Raw genomic sequence first — 26,858 nt, 5'->3', positions numbered from 1 at the left:
ATGACGGACGGCAAGAATCTGAGGGAAGCACCAGGAAAAAGCCTCTTCTACCCGGTGCCAAACTCCGTGGACACTGAGGCTGCCGTGACCAAGGGCTCCCATCCTCCTCTCCTCCCTCAGTACCACATGCAACCTGCTACAGCCAGAGGGATCTGAGGACTTCATCTTTTAATTCCGTGCAACTGTACCAGCAGTTTAGTCTGTCAGTGTGTCGTGATCCCAACCCTGGTCAGGAGAGCCGCTTTTCACAGGGTCATTGGTTAATGCAGAGACTCAAAACTGGTCAGAGGTCAGGGAGCATGAGGGAAGATGGAGTAGAAAGAATGTCAGAGCCAGAGCATGGGGAGAGGGCTGCGCACTGCCGTCTTCTGGAGCTAATATGGCTGTTTGCACTCATGGATTCACAGCAGCCATGCTTCCCTACGCACGATCAAGTCAATCAGCTTTCCAGCATGGGCGAGAGAAGGGCTCGCCAAGGCTCACCCACAGTTGAGGGGAATATTGGCAGTCGATGTCTGCTAGGAGAGGTAGATTGTCTGTGATCCAGTGGATAGTCCTTCATCCTCATGCATACGGGCAGCACTAATTCAGTTCAGTGGATATTTTTTTTAAAGCAGAGGACCTGATGTTGAGGATGTATGGGGGATGTGTTCTGGGGCAGTTGGAAGTGAGGTACAGATATGATCAAATACATTGAAGACATGTATGGAATTCTCAGAGAATAAATACAAAGTAGCGTATAAAAGTATATTCATACACATTGATGAACACCATGACAGCTCCTTTTACCTCTTTGTCCTAATTCAGGAACTTGAATCTGGAAGAATGTTTGCTGAGTTCAATAAAAGCGGTTTACAAAAAGAACAAAAAGCCATCCATGGTCTCTATGTACACATCCACTGTTGCTGTCTAGGGTTATTTCACTGCAGGTATTCCCCCTCAAGGACAACTGGCTCATTGTCCCATTAGCATAAGCCTCATAACCATGATTTCAATTCATTTTCCAAAATGGAAATACTTTTTAAAATCTTCTTTCTCATTACAATAGTAAAGACAGCAGCGCGTTCAACCCTTTTGAAGTTCATTAAGTACATAATGAAAGTTCTTTGTATATTTTTACTTCCCAGAAATTAATGTGTTTAACTCTTTTGTCTATCACTCTAAACATCTACCGCTATTCCGTTCACTTGGTGCAGCCATAGCTTATTCTGAGGTTTTCCATTATTACTGAACATTTAAGAACTTTCTTCCAGTTTTGTGTATCATCCCACACGAAGCTTTGCCTGTCTGTACGTCTTGAGAAGCCTCTCAGAGTGGGACCATTGGATCAGAGGCTCTGAATGAAGTCAAAGCACTTTAGAATGTTTTAAAATTGCTTTGAATTTCAGCAGTGGCATTTGGATGTGCCCAGCTCACAACATTGGGGATGGGATGTCGTCATTCAGCAAGGCATTTGTCAGGCCCATCACCACAGTAGTACCCTATATACTGTGTTTTATGCTGCATTTCTTTAATTTCCATGGGAATATGTTCCAGTGTTTGCTGGTTGTATTTCCTTTGGTGGGTTAGGCTGTAATAACATAATTGATAACAATTAGCATAAATGATATAACTCCCCAATTGTATGTATGAACACTGTAAGTTATAGAGTACTCATTTATCTGCTATATAACTAAATGTTAATAGTTTTCAAATTTTAATTTTTTAAATTTGGAGAAATTTCCAACTTATAATAAACTATTGCTATTTTATTTTATTGGTTTTTAATTTGGTGACTCCTTCTTTCCATAAAGGCTTTATAGTTTTCCTATACAATGGATTTGTGTGTGTGCACATATGTGTGGAGGCCAAAAGACAACCTTGACTATTTTCCTCAGGCACTATCAAGTTTTTGTTGAGATGATGTCTCTCACTGGCTTGGAACTTGCCCAAAACACCAGGGAGCTTCTTGTCTCTACTTCTTTGGTTCTGAGATTGCATATTCAGCTTTAAACAGTTTTTAAAAAATATTTTTATTAATTTTCTGAAGATTTCATACATGTATAAAATGTATTTTGATCATGTCCACTCCACTCCTCCCTTAACTCCTTCTAGATCCATCCCTTACCCCTACCTCCTCCCAACTTCATGTCATCTCCTCGATTAAAAAAAAAATCACCAATACAATTCATGTTGCTCATCACTCATACATAAACACAAAAAATTAAATTTAAAAGGGACTTGTGCACGTTTATGAACACTATGACAGTGCCTTTTATTGTTTGTCTTAGTTCAGGATCTTTGATTCAGATCTTAATAAATCCTCCTTGGCCAGGGGTGGGAGCCTGTGAGCCCTCCCCACTTCCTTCTGGAACTCTGATGGGCTTGCTCTTGTGCAGGTCTCGTGCAGGCAGCCATGGCTGCTGTGAGATCATGAGTACAGCAGTTCTGTCACGTCCAGGAGACAATTTTACTACAGTCCTTCACAACTTCTGGCTCTTATAATCTTTCTGCTCACTCTCCTGAGATGGTTCCTGAGCCTTGGGGTGGGGGCTGTGTCCTACTCCAAGGTAGGTATAGATGTCCCATTTGTGGCTGAGTGCTCTGCAGACACTTATTCTCTGCAACTTTGGCCAATTGTGAATTTCTTTATTGAGTTTCTTTATTAACTACCATCCACTGGATAAAGAAGCTTTTCAGATGATGCCTGGGATATAACTAATCTATAGTACAGAGATAAGAATTTAGAGAACAATTTGATTCTATGTCCATTTAGCCAATTAACAGTAGCATATTCACCCTGGGGCCGATGAACTCCCCAAACACAGGCTCTTCGTCAGATTTATAATACCAGACACATGTTTCCTTCTGCAGAGTGAGTCTTAAATCCAAGCAGAAGGTGTTTCTTTGCCCCCATGACATTCATGATACTTCTATGGGCATATCTTGCCATGCTCTGTGTGTGTGTGTGTGTGTGTGTGTGTGTGTGTGTGTGTGTGTGTGTGTGTATACATGATGGGATGCTTATAGAGATCAGAGGACAATTTTTGGGAATTGTTCTTCTACTTTGGGAACTGATCTTCTACTATGTGTGTTTCAGGTATTGAACTCAGGTCATTAGGCTTGGTGGCAAGTGCTTAAATTTTTTTTTATTCTTTGAGAAAATCATAAATGCATACAATGTATTTTGATCATATTCACCCTCTCCTTCCCAACTCCTCCTCTCCCTCCCTCTCTCTTTCACCCACCAAGTCCAATTTGGGCTGGTTAGACACTCATAGGTATGGGGTCAACCACTGAAGCATGGTTAACCTACCCTTAAAGAATACTAATTCCTTTTGAAAAAGCTATATGAAATCGTACTATAGAAGCTTCATAAAACATACATATATGTATATAAAAAAGATTTTATGGAGTTACCCTATAAGTAAAAGGGATACCTCAAAGAGACACTCTATGCTAGCAAATAAAAACCCAAGGACTGGGAACAGGTTACCTCTCTGCTGGGGGTTTAACTTAGGACTTTATAAATTCTAGACAAGTGCTTTACCATGGAGCTATGCCTCTAGTCCAGTGGTTCTCAGCCTGTGGGTCACGACCCCTTTGCAGGTCAAATGATCCTTTCACAAGGGTCACCTAAGACCATTTGAAAACACAGATATTTACATTATGATTTGTAACAGTAGCAAAATTACAGTTACAAAGTAGCAACAAAACTAATTTTATGGTTGGGGGTCACTACAACCTGAAGAACTGTATTAAAGGGTCGTAGCATTAGGAAGGTTGAGAACCACTGATCTAGTCTATCTTTGTTTAATCCTACTTGCTAGCCTTATATGATTTTTTGTTGAGTTACATTTACTAATATGTTATTTGTAATTTAATTGTTTTATTTTTAGATGAGATTTTCTACAAGACCTTCTCTGTGTGTCTTCCCTCTCTTTCCCGCTTACAAGTTTTTTTTTTTTATTTGTACTGTCTTTGTTAACTTTTCATATTTGGGCTGTATTTGCTTTCCTAGAATTAATTAGGTTGTTTCCATTTCTTTGTGCTCTGGAGCTGAATCCACTCACTCAATATGAGATTGAATATGTGTAGAATTCACTTGTAAAATGCTGGCAGAGAACACAGGCATTGCAGTAAATAAGACAAGTGTAAGAAGAAACACAGCATGGATTTTCTTTGCTCTCTGCCAGTGCCCGATCTTCTTTGTAAGTTAATTTCCCTTCTCAAGTGAATAATAACAAGGACCTTTGTATCTTTGAGATTAATCAGTATCTTAAACTGGAATTGTCCTGGTTCAATAATTACATTTGCTGCTCCATCGGTTCAGATTTGATGGTCTGTTGACATTAGTGGTTCCTGAAAAGCCTGATGATTTATTATCATGTTCCTATTCTGCCCAAGTGACAAATCCACTTATTTCTCCCTTTGTTGGCATCTCGTTAGGAGCGTTTCATTGTATTCGAGGCACAATGCCTTCCTCCGTCTGTCGGAGAAAGCACGCTGCAGCACTGAGAACATCAGCTAGTTTGAAGACAGTAGGTCTGACGTTTTAAGCCAGTTATGCTACATATTAGCTGCCCAAACTTCCAAGTCTCCCATTTCCTCGTCTGTGAAGTGGGGCTAGGGATAATGCTTCAGCTATTGGCTTTGTGAGTAAATGAAATGAGACAGTTCTTTTAAAAGGCTGAGTATAGATTCTAGCACACAATAAATAATAAACAGTAACTTTCAGTGATTCATAGTCATTGTCTCTTTATTGTATTAGTGGTGTCACAATATAGTTAGATGTGTCAATGGTCAACATTTACCAAAAAAAAAAAAAATCATCATTTGGGCTGGAGAGATGGCTTAGTGGTTAAGAGTACTGACTGCTCTTCCAGAGGACCCTGGTTCAATTCCCAGTACCCACATGGCAGCTCACAACTGTCTGTAACTCCAGTTCCTGAGACCCAACACCCATGGCAAAACACCAATGTACGTGAAATAAAAATAAATAAATTTTAAAAAAAATTCATCTTTTAACCAACTAACTGCTGTGGGATGTCTTTCTGTACACTGTGAATATGTGTTACTATGACTGGTTAATAAAGAAGCTGCTCTGGCCAATGGCGAGTCAGGTTATAGCCAGGCAGGAAATCCAGGAGACAGAAAGAAGAAAAGCAAAGAGGGGAGAGACACAAGCCAGCTGCCCAAGGAGCAACATGTAATGGGATGCAGGTAAATCCACGGAATGTGTGTCGATACATAGATTAAGAATTATAGAGATAGTCAGTAATAAGCCTGAGCTAATGGCCAAGCAATTATAATTAATATAAACCCCTGTGTGTTTACTTGGGGCCAAGCGGCTGCAGGTGGGAGAGATTCATCCCAACCACAGGGCTGGACAGGATGGATAAACATCAGACTACAACTAACCAACAATAGCATGTTTCCATAAATTTTGACACATGTATTCATTATGGAAACAGCATAAAGGTATGGGATACACCCCCGCCCCCGTAAAAAACCTTATTGATCAAGGAGGGTCCAGAGATCTCCAGGACACAGGCTGTTGTTCTTGTCCTTGATTACCCACTGTAATTACATGGTAAGACCCTATTGTTGGAGAAACCATGTGCTTTGGCTGAAGGACATAGAGAAATCAATCTCCAGCTGACTGGAAACTTCCTCCCTCCTGGCTGGATTTCCCAGTGCTTCAGAAAAGACATCAGAGGTCTCATCCAGTAATAGACCTTGTATGCTGCAAAAATGACCTGCCAGGAAAGATATACTGACTGGTGTAACAATGGCATGACTGTTACGGGGTAGCTAACCGCTTTCTGATTGGATTTGAGTCCTCCACAGAGGGAATTTTGTGCCTAGTACTGTAACCCTGGTCAAAAGTCCATGGCTGGGAAGCCATTGTAATTTTTGCTAAAAAGTCATGCACTGGTCTATTCTCAGCCTTGGTTAGAGAAACCATCTATCTATCTATCTATCTATCTATCATCTATCTATCTATCTATCTATCTATCTATCTATCTATCTATCTATCTATTTTTCAGTGAACAGCAGTCATCATTTAGAGATGCATAATTGGTCGAAGCACTGCAGAGAGATTGAGTAATCAGCCTTAAGTGGGGCATCTTTATCCCTTTAACAAGGCTCAGGGAGCTGGAAGATGACTTCTGGAAATGACTTGGACAACACTGATTGTATGTAGTGGGTTGTCAAAAAATGAGAAAAACAGACAAGAACCCATGAAATTATGTCAGGCGTGTTAGGGGATATGGGGGGAGTTGAAGGGGAGAAATGGGGGTCAATATGATCATATTTTATTGTATATATGTATGAAATTCTTAAAGAAAAATTATAAAACAGAAAACAGCATATCTTTGTCCTCTTGAATAATCTGAATGTATTCCTTCTTATCAGGCCTCCTCCCAAGCCCATTCCTAGGCAACTGTTGGTCTGGTTTCCGTCATCACAGATTAGCTTTATCTTTCCTACATTTCATATGAATGGGAATAGGCAGCCTTTGGTGCGGGGCCCTTTCCCTAAGTGTGATGTTTCCGTCTGTGTTATTGTGTAAACCCATAGGGTTTTTGTTTGTTTGTTTGCTTGTTTGGCGTGCATGCGTGCATGCGTGTGTGTGTACACGTGTGTGTGTGTGTGTGTGTGTGTGTGTTTGTGTGTGTGTGTGTGTGTAGCTAATGTGTGTGTGTGAGCATACGTGTATGTGCAGGTGCATATGAACGCGTTGTTTTCATGTGGAGGCCAGAGGTTGACATTAAGTCTTCTGAGACGGGTCTCTCAGGGAACAGAAAGCTCATTGACTGGCTAGTCTGGCTGCCAGCAGCCTCTGGAAATCCGCAAACTCCACCTGCACGGCTCTGTGGTGAGAGTGCGTGATCATACTCGGCTTTTATGTGGGTGCCAGAGATCGGGACTCAAGCTTGTTATGCTGGCGAGTTGCCTTTACGGGCGCAGTCACCTTTACGGGCTCAGTTGGCCTTACTGACTGAGCCGCCTCCCTAGCCTGGACACCATAGTTTAAAAAAAATTGAAAGTGTGTTGTTTTCAGTTTGAAGCTGTTGTTATAAATAAAGTTACTAGAAACATCTGTACAAAGTACTTTATAAGTTGTTGATAAGCCTGGTGTGGTGGTGCACACTGTTAACCCAGCAACCCGGAGGCAGGAGCAGATGGGTCTCTGTGAGCCGGAACGCTGTGAACTCTACACAGCGAGTTCCAGCCCAGATAGAACTATATAGTGAGACCCTATGTCAGCAACAGCAGTAGCAACACCACCAAAAACCGAAGATCAAACCAACAGGAATTGGAGATGAAAGCGGGTATGTGTTTCCTCGTGGAGGCGTTCAGGAAACCGATTCCTGAGTCGTGTGGGAAGTGGATGCTGGACTTTGTAAGCTACCATCCAACAGCTTATCCAAATGTGTGCTTACTGTCATATTCAGACTTTCACCCGCATTTGAAACTGCCAGCCTTTAATTTTAGCCATTTGAGTAGAGATGTAATGGCAGTCCACTGTGCATTACTGCATTTTTTAATGACAGTTGCCCATTTTAACTGGATTTTTGGTCACCTTCTTCATGAGTTATAAGAGTTATTTTAACAGGCCTGCTGCTGATGTCTGTAATGCCAGCACCTGGGAGGTGAGTGGGAGGACCAGGGTTCAAGGTCACTTTCAGCTCTACAGGGAGTTTGAGGCCAGTCTAGAGTGGTAAGACCCTTCCCCGAAGCAAGCAAGCCAAGGTATTTTATGTATTGCAGACATGCCCTGTGTTTATAGGTATTTCCTGTGAATCGTTGAAACACTCCTTCCTGGGAGGAAAAGCAGGGGTTGGGGGCGTTAGGGTGGGGTGGGGTGGGAGGGGGTGTGGGGGTTCCCAGGACTCGGAAAGCTCCTGCATATGACGGATTCGGAGGCCCTCCCGGAAGCTGGATTTTCAACTCCACACTCTTTCTTTTCTAGTCTGTATGTGCTTTCTTTTGTTTTCTTTTTCTTTTTCCTTTTCCTAGTCACAGCTTCTAGCAAGATGTTGAACAAGAGTGGTAAGAGAAGACATCATTATTTGTGATTTTAGGGGAGAAATCAATTTTTATTATGAAAGAGGGAGGAGGTATAATTGATTTTGATTTTAGAAGAGCGATAATTATAGTTTTTGAAAAACACCAGTTGAATCCCCATTCTAGTCATAGTTTGCTAGTAGTTTTTTTAAATATATGGGTGGATTTTGATTTTTTTTGTCAAATAATTTTTCTATATTTGCTGAGGTGACCATACTGTATTGCTCCTTATCTGTTAAAATAGTGAATTGTGTTGATTGATTTTCTCATGTTCAACCTTTTATCTCTGAAGCAAGCACAGTCGGCTCATGACATTTTAGTTTAGTTTTACATACTGTCGGGTTGAGTGCTTCCTAAAACGACCAGTTGTTCATTGGGTGGAGGCCGCCTACGCTTGCTGGCTGTGACAGTTCCTCTGAAGTAGAGTGTGATGCAGGGTAACGGGGTCTTCTCTGCAGGTGAGATTGGAGCCACAGGACACTGGGTGATGTGTTCTGTTGTCCTAGTGCTGAGTGACACCAAACCCAGGCGTCCTGTGTTTTAGGACATCTTCTGTAAGTGTGGGAAGTTCATACTGAATATTGATGTTGGGAGAATTTTCCTCCGTCAGCTGCTGTTGCCGCTACTGTGCTGTGGGAGCTTTATAAATGGACTTCAATTACTCTGCCTTCCTTGAGCGCTGACAAATCCAATAGCCCAGATATTTTATGTGAGATCTACAATCTAACATCAAGGCCTTTCTTCCCAATAGAGTTTAAGTAATAAAAACAAAACAGGGGATGAGGGGCATGAAAATGTGCAGAGCCAAGTCCTTAGGAGTAAATCGGTTTTGAGTGACGATCCAAGGGTTATGCTTATGATACCACTGAGAATTGTTCCGGGTTGTGTTGCCTGCTGCGTAACTGTAAAGTGGCCTTTATGACTGTCATTTGATTTCTCACAGTAGAATTTCTCTCAGGTTCTGGTAAATGATAAAGTTCTAGCCGCAGCCTCCAGGACAAATGTGTCAGGAACAACTATCAATATACAGAACAAACCTCTTAGCTCAGTGTGGCATGCTTGCCTAGAGTCCTGGCACCCTGGGGAGGTGATGCAGGATTGCTATGACTTTGAGGCCATGTGGCATGCTTGCCTAGAGTCCTGGCACCCAGGGGAGGTGATGCAGGATGGCTATGACTTTGAGGCCAGTATGAGCCACACAGTGAGACTCTGTTCCAAATTGCTCCCCAATCTCTTATATCCACACTAAAATGTGTGCAGTCTTTTTTTTTAGAGTACCATGGTGCTTTCCCAAACACCGTCAGCTTCTAGTGCTCTGTGCTGTGTATGGAAAGTGCTAACAATTCCAACCAAGGAAAAGTTCTGTAGCATCTTATGATCAGAGATTAGTAGTGACAGTTCCTGTATGTGTAAGTTTCTGCCAGCTACCACTGTCTGAGCCCTTGGAAGGAGCTGTGAATGCAGCTCAGCATCTGATACTCTTCAGAGGCTCAGCTCAGGTTTCTGATGCATGAATAGTTATTCACTCTTTATTTTGACTTTAAAAGTATTATCATTTATTTATCTTCTCAATATTTTTTGAGATTATAGTATTATTATATAATTTCTGCCTTGCATTTCCTCCTTCAGACCTTCCCAACCTTACTTTCTTTCAAATTCATGATCTCTTTCTCTTTTATTGTTGTTACAAATATATTTGTGTATGCATAATGATTTATTTTTTTAAAATGAAATATTTTATTTAATATTCATACACATGTACAGTATGTTTGGATCCATACTACCCCCTGTTCTCACTTCTCCAATTCTTCTCTTATCCCTTCCCTCCCATTTCCCTCTCAGCTTCATGTGTGCACGCTCTCTCCCCTCCCCCGCTCCACATTTAATACCCACTGAATCCGTGTAATGCTGCCTGTATGTCCATGGCTATAGGACCGTCTCCTAGAGCATGGGCCACTCTGAGGATTCCATCCCTGAAGAAAAGTTCCTCAGATCAGGGGTGGGGCTTTGTGAGCCCCTTTCCATCCATGCTGCATGAGTATTTAAACAACAGGATGTTTGACCAGCACTATCTGTGTGCCATAACGGTAGCTATAGTCCAGTCATTCCTGGATTATAGATTTTAAATGTGTGAGAATCATTAACTCTTATTGGCAGGGGCCTAAAGAACAGAGGGCTAAATGCCACCGATTTAGCCTCACAAGGAAGCTGACAAAGGCCAGTGCTTCTCAAAACATGGCTTGTGTTCTATTGTTTAACAGCATTGACATGCCCCCAGATGCCGAAGTACAGACCCAGACCCACTGAGGAGTGACTGGGCCCCCTTAACCAGGGGTCCTTGTGAAACAGGGCCTTAGCCCTCAGCTCTGGCGGAAAGGGACATATTCATCTGGGGATCTTTTCAAAAGCAGATGGCCCCTGATATACAGTGGTTCTGTTTAGAATTTTTGACTTGAAGATGGTGTGAAAGCAATAAGCATTCTGTAGAGTCTTTTTGTGCCAGTTCTGATTTTGACTGTTCCCTAGGCTATAGTAGGACACTCTTTCTTGATACTGAGAAGTGGCAGAAAGCCATAGCTCGAACTTGGTCATGCCATCACTAGGGGAACAGATACAGTATATTGTGTTGTGAGTATTTTTTTTTAGGGGAAGGATACACGTGTTGTAGTTTGCTTTTCTGTTGCTGTGATACAGTGGACTGAAACCCACTTTTGGAGGAAAGAGTTTATTTGGCTTACAGGGTACAGTCCATCACTGAGGGAGGCCAAGGCAAGAATTCGAGGCAGGAACCTGGAGGCAGGAACTGAAGTGGAGAGCATGGAAGAATGCTGCTTCTGGCCTTCTTTGCTTGCTCATCTACCTTTCTGTTACCGCTCAGGCCCAGAGTGGGCTGGGCTCTCCCACACTGATTAGCAATCAAGAAGATTGTGCACAGACATGCCCAAGGATGAATCAGACGGGGCTAGTCCTCAATAGAAGTTCCCTATCCCCAGCTCTGTCAAACTGATGGCTGAAGCTAAAAACAGGTAGTTATGAGTTATTCAATACTTTATGACAAACCAGGCTCTCTGGTAGATGATTTTGCTCAACTGTTGGCTGATGTAAGCATTAGAAGAACGCATAAGATAGGTGAGGTACTTATTCAGTTGTGAGCCCTATGGCACACTCCATTTCTGGTATGCAGTGTAAGATGTGCCCACTGGTAGAGTAGGGCATGGCTCTTTAGGGAGTAATTAACCACTTTCTTTTTGGATGTGAGGCCTGATGCATAGGAGGGAATACATGTCTAATACTGTGAATGTGACTGAGGAGTTCATAGTGTGTGTGGGGGGTATGGCTATTTTATTGATAAATTGACATAATGTGCCTATAAAATTACCTTCTAAATAATCTATTTATGCTCATAAGTTAGTGCTGTGCCAGCTTTGGTTAGAGAAGCTCCCTTCTGTGGTGGGCTGTGTTCACTGGAGAGAGCATAACCGCTCAAAATGGTGAGATGTAAGTGACTATTGAATGTCCAGCCCTGAATGGGACATCTCTACCATCCCCTCCAAAGCTCAGGTAACATCATGGAGGAGACAGTGCAAAGTATGGAAAAGCCAGAGGCAGGGTACGGTTGTGGACCTCTTTCTTCTAGGCATGACATGGCCATGACATTCTTGGCTAATAGTACTCCATCACCGAGGCAGGGAGAGGACCACAAGGCCCCACCTTTCCCTGAGGTTTTATCGGGAGTTAATAACCACCGTGTGGGGGAGGCTTATGAGGCCCCATCCTTTCCTGAGGATCCATCTGTAAGCAGTCAGTGGTTGCTGGGAAAGGGATGATATTTTATCCAGTGGTGTAACTACTGATGAGTTGCCTATACTCCTATAAATAACCCTTCATCCATACTTCTGTTAGCAGCCCTCATTAAGTTCATTGCGTTAGAAAAAGATGTAGTAGTTGGGAAGAGAAAGGGGATCAGTAGGGGTGGGAGGGGACGAGAGAGGACTGTGGTGGGCCATGTGTCAGAATATGTACCTGCATGAGAAGTTTGATGTGAGAGCTATTATCGTATAGAATTGCGATATGCTAATAAAAAACTTAGAAAAGACAAGTAGAGAGAATAAAAGTTAACCTAAACAAAACAGGTAAAATAAGTTATGCTGTGTTGTTTGGCATGGTAAATATATATATTTTTTTGAGACAGGATCTCACTGTGTAGGCCAAGCTGGCCTTGAACTCACAATCCTTGCCTCAGCTTCCGTTTTGTGGATAGTATGGATGTGTGACACTCACCTGCCTTAAATATCTTTTGACTTACTATATTTTCAGCGAGCATCTAATCACTGATGGGTAGTTCCCCGTCCAAACCATTGAAATCAGTGTTTGTGAGATCTGGGCCTGGACCAAGATGTTAATTAACTATTCTTTAAGATGATTTAGGGGTTGGGGATTTAGCTCAGTGGTAGAGTGCTTGCCTAGCAAGTGCAAGGCCCTAGGTTCGGTCCTCAGCTCCAGGAAAAAAAAAAAGATGATTTAATATTCTGTCAGGGATAGGAACCACTAACGGGGACTTTTATTTTGTTGTCCATTCTGGCACCAGTTCTGGAACTTTACTTTTTTATACAAGTTTAAAGGAAAAAAATCTCATTCAGTTAAGCTCATAAATCACAAGTATGTATCTTGATAAATGATAGCATGATGAACATATTCAGGTACCAACACCTGGGAGAAGACACAGAACATTCCCTTGTGGTCTCTTGGACACCCTCCTTATAGCTACCCTGACATTCTCTCCTGTAACAACCGCTCCAGCCTCTAAGCCTGTTGATCTGTTCTCTAGGACACTGTGTTTCAAAATGTGGTTTGACTGTCACCCAAATCACCAGACATTTCTGTTTATGTGCATCTTGTTGGTCCTACTGGAGACCTTCTGAATCAAAATCTCCAGGGATGGAAGTAGGAATTTAAAACAAAATTTACGTTTGTTCTTTTGCATTAAAAACCCTGAACAATTGTTGGAACAGTTATTGCTAACTCTTCCTGAGACTGTTCCAGGTGCCAAGACACAGTCCTAAGTGTTCTTGATGTCAGTATCTAATTGAGTTCTTATGACACCCTGGGACAACTGAGACATAGTTTGCATTTATCAGATAGCGAAGCTGAGGGTCACCTAGGGTAAACAACTCACCAGGTCATTCCCTGGTGAGACTTAGTTTAGGGCTCTGGCAACTACATGCCTCACAGGGTTTTATTCCTTTTTTAGTAGTGAATAGGGGAAACACAGATTCATCACTTTTCCATCTCAGTTTTTTCCCCCCAAAAAATTACCCTGAAATTAGGAAACATTGCACATTTCTGCAGAGAACAGCCCTGGTTTACTTCCCCTCTTAGGGTGTTCTTTTCTTTTTTTATGTATTGTTTGTGATTCCCACGGGAAGAAAGAGCCACCTGAGAATACAGATTGTTATCACAATGTTAATGACTTCATGTATTGCTCCCCTAGATGGAACAGGTCTGGTTAGTACAAAGGGTGAAGTGTGAATGGAGGCATCTACACAATGGCAGGGGGGCCATTTCTCATGACAATGGGGTATGGTGTAGGCCTGGGGACCACAGGAGGATTCACAGACTTTCTGTGTGTGAGTGCTTGCATTCAGACATCTCCTCATCCAGTTAGTGGGGATTTCTGGGTTGAAAGCTGCATTTTTTTTTTTTTTAAGATCAGGAGTTGGCAGCCAAGTATAAGCTCTGGGGCCAAACCTAATTGTGAAGCTAGGAAAAGATTTTACATTTTAGAATATAAAACTAAAAAAAAAATAATAATAAACAAAAACACTGTTAGCTTTTCTGTTAGAACACTTAAGAATTAAGTACATTTGGTTTTGGGTGTGTCTGTGTGGTGTACATGTTCACATGCATGTGTGGCTATGTGTACCTGTGTGTCTGCTCATGTGAGCACACAGGGAGTCCTTCTCTATTGTGCTCCACCTTATGTCTTGAGGCAGGGTCTCTTACTGAACCTGAAGCAGAAGTGGGGGCCGGTGAGCTCCCAGTGTCCCCTGCCCCCCAAGGCTGGCTATGCATGGTTTTTGCACAGGCTCTGAGGGATTGAACCCCTTTCTTCTTGCCATCTCCCCAGGCCCGGGGATGTCACTTCTTGACTAACAAAGCCTGAAATGTCCATCGTCTAGTCCTTCACTGACTCTTTGTTTAGCAGGTAATTGCAAGGCTGCACAGCTTCCTTTATAATTAGGCTGTTAGGGTGGCTTCTTCCCATGCAGCATGCGTGTGTTTTCAAGGGCCTACTTACTTCCTCCCGAAGAGATCTTACAAGCATTTGATAACTATTCATAACTGTTCATGTGAAATGCAGCATAAGACTTTATTGCCATATCTCAGAAAAGCCTGGGGCTGGTTGGAAGAAACTTTCTGGATTCCTTATGCTATTCATTATCTTACTTAATCCTCTCAGCTTCCCTGTGAGGTGTTGTTACCTTCCTTGTGTGGATGAAACAAACATAAGGCACAGAGTCTTTCCACGCAGAGCTTGCCTTGGGTTCCCGGACACGTGATGCAGGGATAAGGGAGACAAACAGGTGTAAAGCAGAAATGGAGGCCATCTCCACACTGAATAATGAGCCAAGAGAGCATTATTACCAGAACGTTGGATTAATCTATAAGTAGGAAACCTTTTTTTTTTTTTCTTCTTCTTGGAATGTGCAAGCAAATTAAAAACCATCCTTTATGCACAGCAGGATTTCAGGAGCACATGCTCACACTGCTGCTCGCTGCTCGTGTTCAATTTGTTCTGCAGGCCATGGCCACAGGCCAGCACTGTGTGGAGGTGGAGGAAGAAAGTGCCTGAAGTCTCTGCAGCTCCAATGTGTGATTTAAGGATCAGGGCGGGGGGGGGGGGGGGGGAGAGGGGAGGGGCAGGATGCTTCCTTCCATTCTCCAGTCCCGTCTACCTACTCACTGATGCTTGAAATATGTTGAACAAGGCACGAAGGTTTTCATTCACTAATTGAAGATCTGCTTCCCTGTAGTAAGTCCCCAAAGCTTTCTTACTGTGCTGTATGTCTTAATCGTGACACTTAGGACATCTTACAGACAGGGGCAGAGTTCTATTTCTGTGTCCCCACATCTGCACAGTGACAGGCTTAAAGCAAGTCACTCGCTAGGCATTTGCTAAGTGAATGAAAATGTAAGTTTTTATCGGTGGCTGTTGTATAACAGCTTCTTCAAGATTGAAACATCCCACCCTGCAGGGAAGCTCCTAAATCAGGAAGGTAAATAACTCAAAATATCTTCAGGAAGTCCCTGAAACTGACCAGATTCACTAGGCCCCAGCTTACCAGAGTAAGCAATAAAAGCTGTGAGTCCCTTATGGACAAAGCAAAATGGGCTACAAAGAAGACTCTGAGACTGGCTAAGCTGTAAAGGAGACTCTTGAGACCAGCTCAGCTTCCTGGAAGAAGCAGAAGCCAGCCGAGCTGCTGGGAGGAAGTTTAGACCAAATGGGGCACCTGGAGGGACGCTCTCTAACCTGTTGAGCTGCCTGCAGGCTGTACAGTGTGCTCCAGGTTTCCAGTTCTGTGAGCTGTCTTGTCAGAATGTCTTTGAGTCATTTCTGCTCCTGTAAGTAACCCCTCACCTGTATTCCTGTAAGTAACCCCAATAAAAATCATTGGTTTACTAAATTGGACTTTAGTGGTATCCACACTTTAGTCTGTTATGAGTTCCCTGTCTGGGATGAGTAGACATGTGTCGCGGCTCTTTGGGAAAAGTTTTGTCACACAACAGTGGCAAATGACCAATATCAGAGAGTTCTCTGAAGGGCCTGTCTGGTGCCGAATTGGTGAGGAGTTCCAGGAGGGGAGGAGGTCCAGAGTGCTCACAGAAGAAACAAACCACATCTCCTTCACAGTCTTCCTTGAAGTCAGCCTCTGATTTGGTTAGCTGAAAACAGAGCTTTTGACTCGCATGGGAACAATACTTTCATAGTTACTCCTAGACAAAATGAGTCCAGGTGGGTATGGTTCTTCCAGTGTCCAGAGTGCAGGGGATGCTGTGTAGGACTACAGTATCACCACCATAGGAAGTGGGGCCACCTCTGTTGGACAATGAGTCCTAACACAGTTTTTAAGGTGTATGTGTGTGTGTGTGTGTGTGTGTGTGTGTGTGCATGTTTACAGCTTCCCTTCCTCCCATGGTTTGATTTTAGGACTGGAAGTCAGTGGCCATCTACTTTGCTAACTTATATAAAGCGTTTAGGGAGCCTTGTAGGACAATGCTATACTATACACAGTAACTCTCAAGAACTGACTGGTCCAAACAGGTTAGAAGTGCCGGGCAGAATCATGGAGAAATCAGTGCCTCTATGGGGCAGTCCTGAACCAGTGATGGATGGACTCTAATGACAGATAACCTAGCCCCAGGACTATCTGGTAGGGTTTTAGGGAGATGAATGTTTTCTACTGTGTCCTGGAGTTTCCCACAGGATTGAGGTCTAGTGACCCCGCCCCCCACTGGTAGCTGGCTTGATATTGTGCCCTGTCCTTGGGCAGTGTCTACTTCCTTTTTCCTTACTCCCTGGACAGTCACCTACCGGAGAGAGTGCCTTAGTCAGAGGGTGTGGCGGTGCATTATGACAAAGATATCTCTTACAGTGTAAGAGACTGGAACATTTGCCGGACCATACAGAGTTCATAGCACCTTGAGGTCACTCAAGACTTAACTTGCTATCCTACCATGTGCTCAGCCTGTTTGTTGAACTGGCCTTGGATTCCCCAGGTAATCAACTTTGCAACCTAAGCTAATGCGTAGCTGTAATCTTAAGTTATGTACTCTTCCATGCCTCTGCCCCAGAGTAGTGTGTATGTGTGTTCTGATGATCATTTGCAAAAGTAGAGGTTGAAAGCACTTGTATAAAAAGAATATCCACACAAAATGTTGGACACAACATGTGGATATTGCTTGATAAATGATGCCATTTGTGGTATCATTTGTTATCTGTGTCAGTTTAGAGCCTGTGACTTAATCCTTGTAAAACACTGTTGAAGATATCTATAAAGTGTCCCTCATCCCTTCCCCATGTGATGCCTGCTGTGCTGTTGAGTACATACCAAGCAAAGTGCTTTGTTAGGGACAGGCACACACAGTCACATGACAGACAGACACAGACACAAGAATAGATACACAAGGCGGTCTCTAGGCAGGCATGGATTCATGCAACAGAAGACAGAGGACATGAGGACAGAGGGACTCACTTCTGGTTAGATAACTCCAAGTGGATGTGCCTTGGTTTCTTTCCTTAATGCAGCACCAACTCATTATTGGTGACTCTGAGTTTATTATTAATGCTTTCTTTCTTTCTTTTTTAAAAGATTTATTTATTTATTTATTATGTTTACAGTGTTCTGCCTACATGTGTTACTGCAAGCCAGAAGAGGGTACCAGCTCTCATTACAGATGGTTGTGAGCCACCATGTGGTTGCTGGGAATTGAACTCAGGACCTCTGGAAGAACAGTCAGTGCTCTTAACCACTGAGCCATCTCTCCAGCCCTACTAATGCTTTCAAATTGACCACACTAGGATCTGTGGTGAGAATGCATGACAAGGGAGCCCAACAGGAAACCTAAGCAGAGATAGTGGCTTTCACATTTGGTCTTTTGTGGTCATCGTTTAACATTTGCTCTGTGTGTGTGTGTGTGTGTGTGTGTGTGTGTGTGTGTGTGTGTGTGCATGCCTGTGTGTACAGGCACACACATGTGGCAGCAAGCGGTGGGGAGAAAGGAAGAGAGTATGTGGGTTTCTCATGACACTTGACTCCAGCTCACCTTGGGCTATTAATTGTTTGGTGTTTAGGGCTGAGAGTCATTCATGTCTACAGGTAATTGCATCATTCAGGAAAATGTCCCTGGCTTCACACAGAGTCCTTTATGAGCAGCCCATTCATCAGTGCAGATCCTGTTGATGCTGGTAGTGCTGTCTGAAGGCGCCTCCTCAGAAGAGCCCAGGGGAGAGCACCCATTCAGCTTCCCTTTCAGCCGGGGGCCAGCCCCTTTTTGCCTGTGTGCATTTCCTTTTCTTTACAGGGACGTTGTTTATTCAGTAGAAACAGCATGTGGTAGAGCGTAGGCTTAGGTGAGGCTGCTTCTCTCCGTGCCATATGTCTCCTGGAGGTACCCAGCCTGAGCTGCAACCCTGTAGTGAGAGACGTAATCAGACAACAGTGTTGGAGCATTATGAACGTGTCAGGATGATGAATTTACTATAACAATGTCACCATTGGCAGCACGCGCAATGCGCTGTGTCTCAATCAGTCATTTCCCACGGTTGTACATTGTGTACAATCAGGCTCCACACCCCCCCTCGCCCCCCTCTAGGTCTGAGGGATGCTTATAATGGTGGCAGTCGGAGAAGCAGGAGTGCAGGGTAATTTTGTCTAGGCTTATTTGAGTTAACTCTTGGCAGGAGGTAAGGGGCTATAGCATATGTGTGTAAGATAAGCATTGTAGACAAAGAGAAGTGTGTGAGTGGGGGTTGGAAGAGGGGAAAGGGATGGAAGAATTAGGAGAGCATTTAGGCCTTGGAGTCTTTCTTAGGCCATTTAGGAAACTTATGCAATGATAAGAATTATCTGCACTTTCTTCCCAGGGTTATCTTGCTCAAAACTGGAATCTGTTTGTAGCCCCTAAGGGGCTAAGAGTTTGGAAGATGATCTTTAGTCTCTCAAGCCGGTTTCTATTGTTTTTAGCTATGCTGTGACCCCCACTTAGCCTGCTTCTGATGGTCACTGACAGAGTTGTTTCCCTCCACAGGACGTGAAGGGTCTGCTGTGGACGTAGAACTCTTCCTGCTCTGTTCCATCATCGTGTAGATGAGTGTGTCTGACTATCCTGGCTCAAAGTGGGAGCCAGTTCAAGAAAAGTAAGATGTATGAATTGAAGACTTATACCTGTGAAATAATTACTACTTTGCACAGAGTTTACAAGGAAAATGGATAAAAAATGGAATCCTTCATAATGAAGTAGTCATAAGCAGGCTGAGTAATGCTTGTCTGAACCTGTCAGATCCCAGTTTCTAGAATCCATAAATGCTACCTTATAAGCAGAAAAACAGCAGCCACGTGCAGATGTAGATATGCTAAGGAGTTGTGCTGGAGAGCAGTGTGGCCCACGAGCTAGTGTTCTGTGACTGAGCCACTACGGAGCCTGTTGCCTAAGGATATTGATTGGCATGTGGAGATTGTCTTGACACACCCAGGAGGGCTCTGAACCTACTCACAGAGTCCTGAGAGACAGGGGAGATTGTGCACCAGAGAAGGGATGGGTCACAGTGTCCTGAGAGAGAGAGAGAGAGAGAGAGAGAGAGAGAGAGAGAGAGAGAGAGAGAGGAGATTGTGCACCAGAGGAGAAGGGATGGGAAGGTGGAAGGAGAGAGAGTCATTGGGGTGGTGGACGGGGTTTTAATTTTAGTGTAGTTGAATTGGTTAGTCTTTCTTAAGACTCACCTTTTGTATCTTATTTAAGAGATGTTTTCTACTCTTAAATCCTAATGATACAATCTATATTTTCCTGCAAAATATTTAGTTTTTCATATTTAAGTTGGTTATATGGATATTAGATTTTAAATATAGAATGAGTAAACAACTTAATTGTATATACTATGTTATGTATAAATTATAAATTTCCGTTTGGAGTTCATTGTTTTAATGTTATTTAATAGTATTTTATTTGTTTACATACATGAAGTATACATGTATATATGTTTATATAATCATATTGTATCATACGTGTAGTATTTATTCTAGTCCATTGGTCTGTCTGTCAGCCTCAGCCCTTACTCACACATTAAAAGTTAAATAGCAGTAAGATGATACACAGAAAGAGTGCAATCCTCTTCCTTCTTTACTATTTCCAAAATTGTTTCGGCTACCTTCGGCCAGTGTGCTGGTTAGTTTTTGTTAAATTTACATAAATTAGAGACATCTGGGAAGAGAGAACATCCATCAAGGAGTTGTTTCTATCAGACTTGCCTGTGGACATGTCTCTAGGGTATTGTCTTGATTTATTATTGGTAGTGGGGGGTTCATCCGACTGTGAGTGGTACCACCCTTGGACAGGTGGTCCTTGGCTGTGTAAGAAAGCTGGTTGAGTACCCGCAGGGAAGCAAGCCAGTAAGCAGTGCTCCTCTGTCTCTGCTTTAGTTCTTGCCTCCAGGTTCTGTGTTGAGTTCCTGCTCTGGCTGTTTATACAACTGACCCATAAGATGAAATGAAGCCTTTCTTCCCTTACGTCATTTTTGCTCACTGTCTTTAGCATAGTAACAAAAGAAAAAAAAACAAATGAGGAGAGCTAGGACTATATTTTTGCAAGTTTGAACATAATTGAGAATGTATTATACACATAATTTTTATAATCTGCTAATTTCATTTAACTTGATGACATAAGTTTTCAGTGTTAGGGGCCCAACACTGGGCATCACAAATGCTAGGTGATTTAGGACTGAGCCACACCTCCACTCAACATAAGACTTTTCAAACATTCTTAAAGCTCTTGACATTTAAGACAGTTCATAGTATTTCCTTGTGTCCTGTATCATATTTAAAAAAAAAAACTGTACCCATATTGAATAATATTTACTTTTCCCCCAGGTTTTCTTATTATAATAAACAGTAGCATAATTCTATTTTTTAGGATTATTACACTAGAACGTATTCTCAGAAATGGAAGGTAATTGATTGTATTTGCAATATAATGTCACATACTCTTTAGAATTTTTGAGAGTGCACATAAATTTAACGAGGTCTTCATTAGCAACGGCTACTCCCATTTTTAAAACAAAAGACAAGCTCATTATATTTAATAATTTTGCCTTTATCTGGATCTGTAAAGTGAAAAGTTCCTAAAGACACTGGGGAGTGTTTTTAGTATTGAAGAAGGAGAGGGCTCACAGAGGCGTCCAGGGAGACATTTGAGGAAGGGGAAGAGGAAGGGCAAAGCTCTTCTGGTTTGGTGTCGGATCGAGGGTATTTCTGTCGACTTCACTCACTATGCCCTTGTTTCTCCTCATCTCCCCTATTCCAAATGCAGATTTTAGGACATGGTGGTGTTTTGACGGATTATTTAAATGCCAGTGAGGCGGGACCACATTCACGTTGTTTATAATGACTATCATCAGTGGCAAATTCGTTTAGCCTGTCTCAGTTTATTCTTTTTTTGACAGCATCATGTTTATTTCACATCGCAGAGGCTGAAAAGGGAAACATGTATAAAAGGGAACTTGTTTTGTTAGCACTCAGTCACGTTAATAGCAAGCATGGCCAGGAATATGTTCAGGAACCTGTTCTCTTTGCAAAAGAAAGCTGAGCACAAAAAACAAAGCTAATTACAGTATTTTTTTTTTTTTTAGAAGTTTTGCTTTACTATTTTTATTTCCCACATGCTTGTTCCTTCTTATTATTGATTGCTGCTTATTATATTTGTGTAGAAAGGAAGATGAAGAAAAAGATAAGTCCTGGTTATTGCAAATCGTTCTCATCGCTTGGCGTTTAGATTCTACGGTCTGCAATCCCGTGTGCTCCAACAGTGGGCTTCGATAACTGACAAGCCTTTACCTATTACTTCCTGCAATTTCAAGGTTAAGAATACATTTAGTGTGGGCTGAAAAGATGGCTCTTCAGTTAAAACCACTCTTTGCTCTTGCTGAGGATCCATGTTCGATTTCCTGTATCCACATGGTAACTCACGACCATCTGTAACTCCACTATGAAGGGATCCAACACCCTCTTCTAATCTCTGAGGACACTGGGCATGCTCATGGTATATAGACACACGTGTAGGGCAAAACACTGATGACCTTTTCTATTATATCCTATTGTATATTTAGTTCAGGCTCTGTCTCACTGGCTTGTAGCCAGCATTTCTAGGTAATACACAGAAATGTAGAAATGTTGGTAGTATAAACTGAACACAGTGAGTAAGATGGGAATCTGCTAATAGGAAACATGTTATAATTCTATCCCAATTATCTGGCCCCACCAAGGGAATGTGAGTGCCTACCTGGGGACTGACATTGACTAACACAGGAACACAGCCATCATTGAACCTATATGAACAGGAAGCAGTGGGGAAATGGAACCAAGACCATTTATACCAAAGTCTGCCTGCCCTTGTATCCTGGCACTACTCTACGCTAGCTGTTTCCTTGTCTATATATTGAATTCGAAAGATTGAGTCAATGTATAAATTTTTTGGCACAGGTAAATACTCAGTAATGGGTAATGATGATTAGTTTGTCTCTAGAACTTTGAACAAAGCTGAAAGGCAGTGACCACACTGAGTATCATGGAGATATCCTGGGCCTGTCGATATTGAAAGAATTCTGTGCACATGTTACAGGTTGGGTTCTCTGGGAAGCAATTTCTAAGGGGGAAGTCAGAACACAGGAACAGTTCTGAGATGAGCACTGTGAGGGATGTGGTTGTGAACTTGGCTGGACACATCTGTAAGGAATTTTCTTGATCAAGTTATATGAAGTGGAAGGTCTGCCCTAATGTGAGTGCTGCTGTTCAGTAGCACCAAGTAGGTACAAGGGAATGGAGATAAATTATGTAATTGTATCTTTTGAAAAAGCTTTGCTTTTTAGCTGCTTGCCTTTACATTATGCTGGCAAGTTCATCTACCCTGTTCATATCTTGCTGTTGAGTTCATCTACTCTGATCATGTCTTGCTGTTGAGTTCATCTACCCTGTTCATATCTTACTGTTGAGTTGATCCACCCTGTTCATGTCTTGCTGTTGAGTTGATCCACCCTGTTCATGTCTTGCTGTTGAGTTCATCTACCCTGTTCATGTCTTGCTGTTGAGTTCATCTACGCTGTTCATATCTTACTGTTGAGTTCATCCACCCTGTTCATGTCTTGTGGTTGAGTTCCTCTACCCTGTTGCTGCTGCTTCCCTTCTCTCCTGACTTCAGAAGCAGCTCCTTCAGTCTTCCAATGTGGACTGAAGACAAGTCCTCCTCAGGAATTCCTCTGGGCCGTCAGCACCAGCCTGGGACTGTTTTCTGTGGTCACACATGTGAGTCTCACCATGCCTCCTCTTCCTGTCACTTTTGCTCAGGCAGTATTCAAGTCACTTCCAGGCTCATGTAGCCTCCTTTTCCTCTTCATTCTTCTCTGTCTTCCTTTGTGATATTTGTCTTTCTGAGTTTGACTCGTTTGGCTTAGCAAGACAATCTGAAGTTCTAGTTCCCTGCAAGTGACACACAATCTAATTTTTCCTTATGGCTGGATAAAACTGCATTGTGTATAGACCCCACACTGTCCCTACTCACTCATCACTTGATAAGCTTGTAGACTGGTCCAGATTGAGAATAAAGTTCCATGTTGTAAATACTGCTTCAACAAACATGGATAATCTGTGGCATGTTGACTTAGATTTTTAAGAGTATATTCCAAACTAACATGGCAGAATCATATGATAACTCTGGACTTTAGTTTTTGAGGAAACTCTAGACTGATTTTTATAGTGGTTGCACGGATTTCCATCTCTCCAACAGTTTATAAGAATTCCCTTAGCATCTTCACAAGAATTGTTTGATGATAGGCATTCAAATTAGAGTATGATGGAATCTCAAGGTAGTTTTGATATGAATTTCTGTGATGGCTAAGGACATTGAACATTTTAATATCTTTTTTCAATACTTGAACTTGTTTGCTGCTTTATTGGATAGTTGTTATTTTGGTATTGAAGTTTTTGCATTCTTTATAGATTCTAGATACTGTCTATAAGATGTATAGTTGGCAAGGATTTTTCTCTCGTCCTGTAGGCTGTCTTTTCACTCTACACATTGTTTCCTTTGCTGTGCAAGGGCTTTTGACTTTGTGTCACCCAGCTTGCCAGTTCTTGGAATTGTTTCTGGAGCTATTGTTCAGAAAATTCTTGCCTATACCTGTGTCTTAAAATGTGTAGCCTCTGCTTTCTCCTAGAAATTTCAGGGATTCAGGGACCATTTGTTGAAGAGACTGCCTTCTTTAATGTATATTTTTCACATTTGTCAGAAATTAGGGGCTATAGCTGCATGGGTTATTTCTGCATCTATTCTATTTCATTGGTCTGTATAGACATGTATAGATGCATATAGACATATATAGATGCTTTTGTGTGGTCTCATATTTTTGTTACTATGACTCTGTAGTGTAATTTGAAATCGGGCACTATGGTTCCTATAACACTGCTCTTTCTGCTCAGATACTTTGGCTATTTGGGGTCCTTTGTGATTACGTTTGTATTTTTATTCTATTTTGGTGAAGAATGGAGTTTTGATGAGGATCACATTGAGTCTGAGCACGATTCTGGTAATATGGCCATTTTTCATATTTCTAATTCTAGGATTCATGAGCATGGGAAATCTTTCCCTATTCTTGTATCTCTTTTAGGTTTTTTCTACAATGTTGTGTAGTTTTCATGATAGAGGTCTTTGTTCTCTTTGTTTCAGCTTATTTCTGAGTATTTTAGTTTCCTGGGGTCTTTTGCAAATGGGATTATTTTACTGAAATCTTTCTCAGCATGTTCATTATTAATTTCTAAAAAACTTACTTGCTATTGTATGTTGATTTTTAAAATTTAATTTAATAGTCATTGGTGTTTTGTCTGCATGTCTGTATGAGGGTGTCAGATTACCTGGAACTGGAGTTACAGACAAGCGTGAGCTGCCATGTGGATGCCCCCCATATGTTGATATTTTGATGGAAATATTTATCAGATGTAAAGGTTTTCTGGTCTTTCTCTAGTCTTTTAATATGTCACAGATAGGATTTTAGATGCGACAGGACAATGAAACCAAATGTATAGTTTAGCTGGGATTGAGAAATTATGCTTCATAAAATTAAGTCTTTGTATCTTTTCATCATGTATTTGTTGAGGTTTTCCTCATTATGATCATATAGCTGAAGAAATGATTTAATGAATTAAGTATTTATTCTAACTCACAATTCAGTGATACAGTCAGTCATGGCAGGAAAGGCATGGCTATTCCCAGTGACCTACTTCCTGCTGTCTCTACCTCCCAAAACAGTATCATCAGTTGGATATGACTTGTTTAAACACATGTACTCATGGGGGTCATTTCCCATTCAAACCATAACATTTCTGCCCTCATCCTCATAGACTAATATCCACCTTTTGATATAGATGCCTCAGTTCAACACTGTTCAAAAGTTCAGTGTTTCTTCTTGAGACTCAAAGCAATAGCTTAACTGTGAATGCTTAAACAAAACCAAACAAAAAACAGTTGCATACTTCCCATGTACAATGGTACAGGGTAAACATTCCTACTACAAAAGGGAAGAACAGGGAGGGGTGGACCCTGACCGTGGTGGTCCGCTATAGTTCCTGCTTGGATCAGACGACACTGTATGCTCTTGTGGAGTGTGCTGAATACAGAGAGCTCCACTTCAAACACCTTCCTCCAAGGGGTAGGGTAGCAAAAAAAAACAAAACAAAAAACCAAAAAAAAAACCCCCCAAAAAAAAACAAAAATACAAACAAACAAACAAACAAAAAGACAACTGCCAGAAGGCATTCTAATGGATTCAGGGTGTGAAGCCAGGTCGGGTCCTCCAGACAGGAAAGCAACCCGGGAAGACTAGAGCTGCAACTTCCTGATCTGGAGTCCACTACAACCCTGCCTCCAGGACTCCCAGCCAACAGCAAAAGGAAGCGGAGGCTGAGGTTGTTAGTATTTTAGCAGGAAGTGAAACAGGGGTTGCCTCTCGCCCAATGCCATGTGGGAATGCCCATGTTTCGCCCTTGACCGGCTCCTCCCACCTCAGCTTTGTCCCATCTCTTCAGCCAGTCAGCGAGGAGACCTGGTCTGGCTCGCAGATGCCCCACACACCAACCTGTGGGTATAGGTACTCTTTTGCTGGATCTGGAGGATGATTCCCTGGCCTCAGCTCTTCCAGGTGACGACCGTGGAACCCCTGTTGCTACCCTGCCAATGGATGTAGTGTTGGAAGACACCCAGTCTTTCTCACAGCCCTTGGTTGATTGTTCCCTTAGTGTGTATCACTCTTTGCCCAACCCTTCTCACGCTGGGATTGAAGTGCTGAAAGAGTTGTGGGCCACAGGACACCAAGCACTGGGTCGGGGCTACAGAACACAAAAGCAGAACTAGCTTTGGTACCGCTCTTTACCCTTCTCTGACTACAGCCTCAGCTTCCAGAACCAAGAGATGCAGCGGGATCCCAGGAGGCTGCTGAGGCCAAGGAACGAGAAGGATCTCCAGGGCGTGAGGATATTTCTGGCAGGCCAGCAAGTCCAGAATTAGCTTCCAGGACCTGTGACTTACTCCAGGCTGAGCAGCCACATCAGCTTCTTGAGCTACGCCCACGACCTGGAGTTGCAGCCTTATCTCCAGAGTCCCTGGAGTCTGCGCCAGCCAGGCTTCCATCCAGGACCCGAACTCAGGTCCTAGGCACCACTACAAGACCTCTACAGGGCTGGATGGAGCCGCTACATGAAGCTCCTTAGCTTCTGCACTAAGAGCTTGTGGAGAAGACTCTTGAGGCAGAGAAGTGCCTAGACAAATATCTTCAGTGTCTCTGCAATGGCCTGGAGGTATTTGCCGCTCACCCTGGCAGTAAGACCGTGAAGCCAGAGGACTTGGAGTTGCTGATGTGACGGTAGGAACTAGTCACGGATCAAGTCTCATTGCATGTGCTTGTGGAGGGGTTCCTGCCCTTGGAGTACCGGCTGTTACTCATCCCCGGTGCATCTGGTGGCAATTCTGTCTTCCCTGCCTGA

At 42.5% G+C, this 26,858-nt stretch overlaps 1 pseudogene; it reads left to right on the top strand.

Annotated features, from left to right (window-relative positions):
* Positions 1 to 26,858, top strand: LOC131920455 (centromere protein T-like; annotated as a pseudogene).

This window comes from Peromyscus eremicus, chromosome 10 (genome assembly GCF_949786415.1).
Source record: "Peromyscus eremicus chromosome 10, PerEre_H2_v1, whole genome shotgun sequence".
Classification (NCBI taxonomy): Eukaryota; Metazoa; Chordata; class Mammalia; order Rodentia; family Cricetidae; genus Peromyscus; species Peromyscus eremicus.
Note: the sequence above shows the minus strand (reverse complement) of the source record. Positions and strands in the feature narration are given on the sequence as shown.